The following is a 6,807-nucleotide window of genomic DNA, read 5'->3' as shown; positions in this document are numbered from 1 at the left end:
GCAGGGGAACCGGGTTCGCGCCCCGGTCTGGGAGGATCCCACATGCCGCGGAGCGGCTGGGCCCGTGAGCCATGGCCGCTAAGCCTGCGCGTCCGGAGCCTGTGCTCCGCAACGGGAGAGGCCACGGCAGAGGGAGGCCCGCATACCACAAAAAAAAAAAAAAAAAAACAGAATGACTGTCCTGAGTGAGGGAAGCCTCAGAAAGGAGGGAAATTGCAGAGAAGGGCCTGAGGAGCATCCCAGGATCCTGTTTTGCAAGGAGCAACATCTCCCAGCTTGCCGTGTTGGGAGGTGAGGGTTAGGAGGGGGAGCTTTGTGCAAAAGGCACCTGTGTTTGGGGGTTTCCTTGGGTGGGTGTTTCTGTTTTCTACCCGGGATGGAGGACTTTGAGTTCGTGGAGGGGAGGAAGAGAGGGAAGGTAGGTGGGAACCAGGGTGTGAAAGTCGTCATCTCTGGGAGGAGGGGCTTTCTACAGGAACAGCACTGGCCAGAGGCTCCCGGCTGCCCTCCGGTGCCCAAAGATTCTTTGAGACCTCAGACCCTTCCTCACTGGCTTTGCCGCCATCTCCCACCCCGAATCAGGAAGCTCTGACCACGCTTCCAGGTGGCCTACACCTGCTTGCTAAGGAGGAGGCCCTCCCTCAAGTTGCCCCCAGGGATTCCTGCCGCGGCTCCCTTCTCCCTGCAGCTGTCTTTTCCATTTCCAACTCTACCTGGCTGGTCCTCACAGTGCCTCAGGGTTTGAATGAAGCTTATTCATCAGGTCTTTGCTGAGGCTCTTTCCCAGGCAAACCTTAGCTTCCTCTCCTGCCGTCCTGCTCAGTCAAGTGTTTCCCAGGTGCCCAGTGCCCCAGCCTGGCCTCTCCTCCTGGTCTCTCCTGGACTGGCCTGCACAGTTTCATGGATTCAAGTAGAAGACAGAGACAAAGGGCTTTATTACTCAAGGAGCAGCAAGTAGCCTGAACTTCATGTTCACATTGGCTTCCCTTGCCCCCAGAGTCCCTCTAGGCAGTGCAGAGGTAGGCCCAAGTGGATGCTGGGATACAATGGATTTGTATCCTAGCTGAGGAACCCTGACCTTAGAAAACACCAATCTTTTTAAGGGGCTGCAAGAAAACCTCCCCAACCTTTCCCCCAAGGTAGACATTATATTTATTATATTGGATGGCAAACAAATTAGCCTTCTGTCCCAGAGGGAGACAGTATCTCTGTCTTCCAAGGCTGTTCACACTTTATAAACATCCTTGAAAAGATAGTGGAGAACAAAAGGCTGTCAGTACCTCTGCTCCCGAGACTTGCAGAAACAGGAGAGACCAAAGAAGTGTCTCCCAACATCGGACACCAGGGAAACCCAAGTCCAGCTGGCCCAGCTTGTTGGCTCTTTCCCCTACCTTGGGTTTACTAGGGTGACTCATTCAAGTGCCATGTACTCCCTTCCCCCAGGTCTCCGTGCCCAGCACAGTGCCTGACCCCTGATGATTCTCAATAAATGTTTGTCAAATGGATAAATAAATGACTGGGTCTTTATAGAATTCCTGCTTTACAGTGTGAAAATAGCTTAAACATTAAAGACACCACAATAGGAATGACAACTAACATTTATCAAGTACTTACTACGTGCTAGCATAGTCATTTCTATAAGAACCAGAGCTGGCTTCATGGGTGTGTCTCTGTGCAGGCAGACAGGACCTCAGGCTTAGGAGGGCACCGAGCTTGGTTTAATGCTCTGCTGCCATCATCTTGAAATTCTTAGTTTTTATTTACAAGGGGGCCCACATTTTCATTTTGCATTGAACCCCACATATTATGTAGCTGGTCCTGGCTATAGTACTGCACATGTGTTACTAAAATTCACAGCACTCTGCAAAATCGTGGAATAAAAATCACAGGGCTTATGGGGAAAATGAGGTTGGGGCACAACACAAAAACTTTGTCAATGACACGTAAAAAATACACCTAGTAAAAACGGTAGCATGGTTTTACACATTGAATGGTTAAGAAGTTCATCAGGACTATAAAAAGTATGGCACTTTACCTCAAGAAAGACCTGAAGCTGGCTTCTGGATGTGGGTGTTGGAAGGGAGGTTGGTTCCTGGACATGGGTGGCTGCATGTTATGGTGGACGGTCGAGGGTATCAGTTATGCGATGCCAGATATGGAAGGATATGGTGAGCTGAGGTAGCTGGAGATGTCTGGGGTGTGGCCATGTGTGTTTTTTGTATTCCTAGGTGGCTTGGTTCATCTGGGTGCAGATTTCTGCTTTCACCTAGTGTTTCTCAGAGATGAAATCATTCATCAGCAAATGTGAAATTTGCAGTAGGTTCAAATTGTTCTCTCATATATCAATTGCACTGGAACAAATTAATATTTCTGAGACAAGCATTATAGCAGACCCGACTGTCCTGTTTTAATGTTTACAGGTATTTACCCATGAAGCCTTCACAGTTCTAACCCGGGAGGTGGTTACTGGGAGAGATTCCCATGAGGGAGTGGTGAGGACTCAGCCTACATGAGGGGCATGACGGACCTCACAGTGTCTGCCGTCCTGTATACCACATGCTAAACTCTCAAGCTTCCCAGAGAATCCATAAACAATGAAAACTGCTGCCTTCCAAGGCCCAGCCAGCCTGCTCAGGGCTGATTGCCTAAATGGGCCTCTCACCCAGCCACCCACTTATCAACTGACAAAGAAAATATGAAAACAAAATCACAGTTCCCAGAAAATTTTTTCCTCTCCCGTCTTTTAAAAATCCTGTTTTGCTTTTGTTCATTACCAACAGCCTATTTGTTGTCCTGCCTCATATATGTAAATAAATTACTTGCATGCAGATAACTAAGTGTCTCTGAGTAACTCAGAGGTTAAGTAAATTGTCCAGGATTTTGCAGCTAACAGGGGCCAGAGCCAGAGTTAGAACACAGGTCTGTCTCTCTCCACAACTTTTCACTCTTGCTACTTAACCTCCTCCAATGGTGAAAGCACCTCTAGTTTGAAAGAAAGTGTGCTGGTGGAGCTGTCAGGGCTGGAAAGGCAGATGGAGGTTGGGGGCTTGTGAGAGGCCCGATCCCAGACAGGAATGGCTGTGCCCGGCACAGGAGGCAGGGCTTCAAAGGCCTTTCCACCCTGGAATCTTCCCGACAAGCCCATCAGGGACAGGGGTGAGGACACCAGGAGGAGTGCAGGCTAACCCCCCTCTGTCCCATGTGGAGCAGAGTCGGGGTGACTGGGCTTTGTGCCCAGGAAGGAGAGTGGGGCCTGAATCCCCAGCATGGCTGCAGTTTGGGATTATAGGGATGAGTAATCTAGAACATAGAATATCCACAGTTGCCTTTTATCCCATGACCCTTCTGTTTAACTATATGGTCATAACCTGACTGTGACCTGGAGAGTGGTGGAAAAAAAATGAGATTGGAAAATGAGGTAAACCTCACCAACCATAAGGAGTACTTGCTTATCTACATCTGTAGTGTGCATGGTGGGGAGGGAAGAGGCAGAGGGGGAAGGGAAGAAAGAAGACTCACATGCAAAGTCCAAACATTTCAAATACATTTGACAATATTTTAAAAGAAGTTTAACCCTGTATGTAAAACAAAAAGCATAAGTCAACTTGAAAAGCAATTTTAAATAACTAAAGAAAAATATTTGCAAGATATCCTTAATATATAAACATATTTATATGTTTATAGATATATATATTTACTGTTTATATATTAAATATCATATATTATTATTACAAAGTAATAATAATACTGTAAAATAAAATAAAGATGGGCGCAAAGGACATGAATAAACAAAGAAATACACAGAGGTTTTCAATCCCACTAGTATTTAAAGAAATGTAAAATCAAAACAAGATACCATTTTTTTAAAAAAATCACATTTGTAAAGATTTCAAATAAATGACAATAGCCAGGATTGATGAGCATATGGAGAAGCTCACATTCATAATTGCTCTTAGGATTATAAATTCGTATATTTCTGGAAAGTAACTTTGTTAATATATAATGAAAGTCTTAAGATTTTACTTCTACTCTTCAAAATTCACTTCTAGGAATTTATCCAAATGAAATTACAGGCCAAGTATACTAAGACATATGTACATAGCAAAAACTGGAAATTGCCTAATTGATGACAACTAGAATTTGGTTAAGTTCTTATGATGCATTAGTACAATGAAATATAATGCATTAATTAAAAATAATCTTGTGGAAGAATATACAGCAATCAGGGAAAACAATAAAACAGTGTGCAGTAAAACGTTCACAAAATCGTTTATGCCATGTTATCGCAAAAGTTTTTTAAAGAGCTATATACAACGAGAAAAAAAAAAAAAAAGACCTGGAATAAAATATACCCAAATATTAACATGGCATTCTCTGAGTGGTCGGTGACGTTCATTCTTTTTGCTTTTTGGTATATTCAACACTAAGCACTCCTTTATAAGAAAAGAGTAAATGTTTTGTGAGTTTTTAAAACGAAGATTTACCTTCCTAAATGAGTTTCTCTCATCTGACTATTAACAGGAGTTTGAATTCCTTGAGAAGACAGCCACAGAGTCCCAGACCTGACAGAGCCTTGGGGTCAACTAGTGTGATGCATTCCCCAGGCTTGTGCTGAGCACCAGGCAGTAGGGTCTCAGGCGAACAGAGTGGGTCAGCACTAGCATTTTAAAAAACTCTCTGTGCATGTGTAGAGGAGGACTACAGCATGAACTATACTTTTATATGGGTTGTGGTTTGGAAAAAAAAGTTTGAGACCCTACTCTACAGTAGCCCCACCAAGCATTGCCCAGCCCTGGCTGAGCCCTTCTAGTGATGGGGAACTCACTACCTTTGTGCTGGTGTTTGACAGTACAAACTGTTAGACAGATTTCCTTATATTTAATGAGTCCTGGCTTCTCATCATGCCCCATCAGCCCCCAACTCCCTCCTCCAGGGCAGCACTTCAGACGTTTGAAGGCAGCCACCAAGTCTCGCTGAGTCCAGGCCTGCCTCCCCACCCCTTCAATTCCTTGACCACCCTCACTCCCAGTTCTGAGGCCCTTGCCTCCCCTGTCTCGTCTTAAGTCATCCTCTCCCCGCCCCCGGTCCATTAAAGTGTCACACACACGCCCACGACCCTCCCCCAATACTGAAGCCACCATGCCAGCCCATTTTGCTTATTAATAAATCCAGAGATTCATTCGATATCATTAAGGGAGCACCCACTGTGTGCCCGCCTCTGTGCTGGGTGCAGGGGAGACCCCCAGAGAATAAGAAAGACCCGGCAGATGCCTCGCGCCCGGTCCCAGGGTCGCGGCTCTAGCCGCAGCCTGGGTCGGTCCCTCTGGCATCCGGGCTCCAGGCCGCCCCGGTCTCCTCGCCCGTCCCGAAACAGCCCGTGAAGACGGTGGACCGCGAGCAACTGGTGCAGAAGCCTGGCTGGTGGAGCAGGCGGAGCACTAGGACTACAGGGCCGCGGCCACGAAGAACGTGACAGAGCTGAATGAGCCAGTGTCTAGTGAAGAAGGAAACCTCCTCTCTGTGGCCTACAAGAGTGTAGCTGGGGCACGCCGTTTTTCCTGGAGGGTCATTAGCAGCGCTGAGCGGAAGACATCTGCAGAGGGTAACGAGAAGGTAGACATGGTGCGTGCTTACCGTGAAAAAATAGAGAAGGAGCTGGAAGGTGGTGTGTCAGGATGAGCTGAGCCTGCTGGATAACTACCTGATCAGGAATTGCCAGGACAGCCAGGATGAGAGCAAAGTGTTCTACCTCAATATGAAAGGGGACTATTACCGCTACCTGGCCAAAGTCACCACTGGAGAGAAGAGGGCGACCTTCGAGGAGTCATCTGAGAAGACACGTAGCGAAGCCCATGAGGTCAGAAAAGGGCACACGCAGCCCACTCACCCCATTAGATTAGGCCTGGCCCTTAACTACTGCGTTTTTTTGTTTGTTTGTTTTTGTTTTTTGCGGTACGAGGGCCTCTCACTGTTGTGGCCTCTCCCATTGCAGACCTCAGGCTCCGGACGCGCAGGCTCAGCAGCCATGGCTCATGGGCCCAGCCGCTCCGCGGCATGTGGGATCTTCCTGGACCGGGGCACGAACCCGTGTCCCCTGCATCGGCAGGCGGACTCTCAACCACTGCGCCACCAGGGAAGCCCAACTACTGCGTTTTCTACTATGAGATCCGGAATGCCACAGAGCAAGCCTGCCACTTGGCCAAGACCACTTTCAATGACGCCATTGCCAAGCTTGACACTCTCAGTGGAGACTCCTACAGGGACTCCACGCTCATCATGCAGCTCCTCGTGACAACCTAACGCTCTGGACAAGTGATCAGCAAGACGACGCCGGCAGAGAATGCGGCAATTAAGGCCCCCAGGTGGACTGGCAGCACATGCTGATGCTACTACTGCAATCTTTATTTATTTATTTTTTTTGCGTGAGCTGGGGATCGTGTTGGGGAGGGAAAGAGAGGGATGACAGGATGACCTTCTTAGGGAGAAACCCATGACCTGTCCTGTCTTTGACATTTTTGCCAAAATACCACTAGTGGAAAGGCAGACTAGCTGGGCTGGTATTGGAACAGCAGCCTCACACTGGCATATGGATGGTTCTGTAGATTAATGCAAGTGGAGCTGTCTTTAACTTATTGCTAGAAAATAGAGGGGTTTGTTTGTTTTGTTTTTTTTCTTATTGGTCATCAATTTTATACACATTAGTGTATACATGTCAATCCCAATCACCCAATTCATCACACCACCACCCCCACCCCCCGACCGCTTTCCCCCCTTGGTGTCCATACGTTTGTTCTCTACATCTGTGTC

The 6,807-nt window shown here is 47.3% G+C and overlaps 1 pseudogene; it reads left to right on the top strand.

The window, feature by feature from the left end:
- The first annotated feature begins 376 nt into the window (after positions 1 to 376).
- On the top strand, positions 377 to 6,353 carry LOC102988251 (14-3-3 protein gamma-like; annotated as a pseudogene).
- The last annotated feature ends 454 nt before the right edge of the window (positions 6,354 to 6,807 follow it).

This window comes from Physeter macrocephalus, chromosome 1, assembly GCF_002837175.3.
Source record: "Physeter macrocephalus isolate SW-GA chromosome 1, ASM283717v5, whole genome shotgun sequence".
NCBI classification, from domain to species: domain Eukaryota; kingdom Metazoa; phylum Chordata; class Mammalia; order Artiodactyla; family Physeteridae; genus Physeter; species Physeter macrocephalus.
Note: the sequence above shows the minus strand (reverse complement) of the source record. Positions and strands in the feature narration are given on the sequence as shown.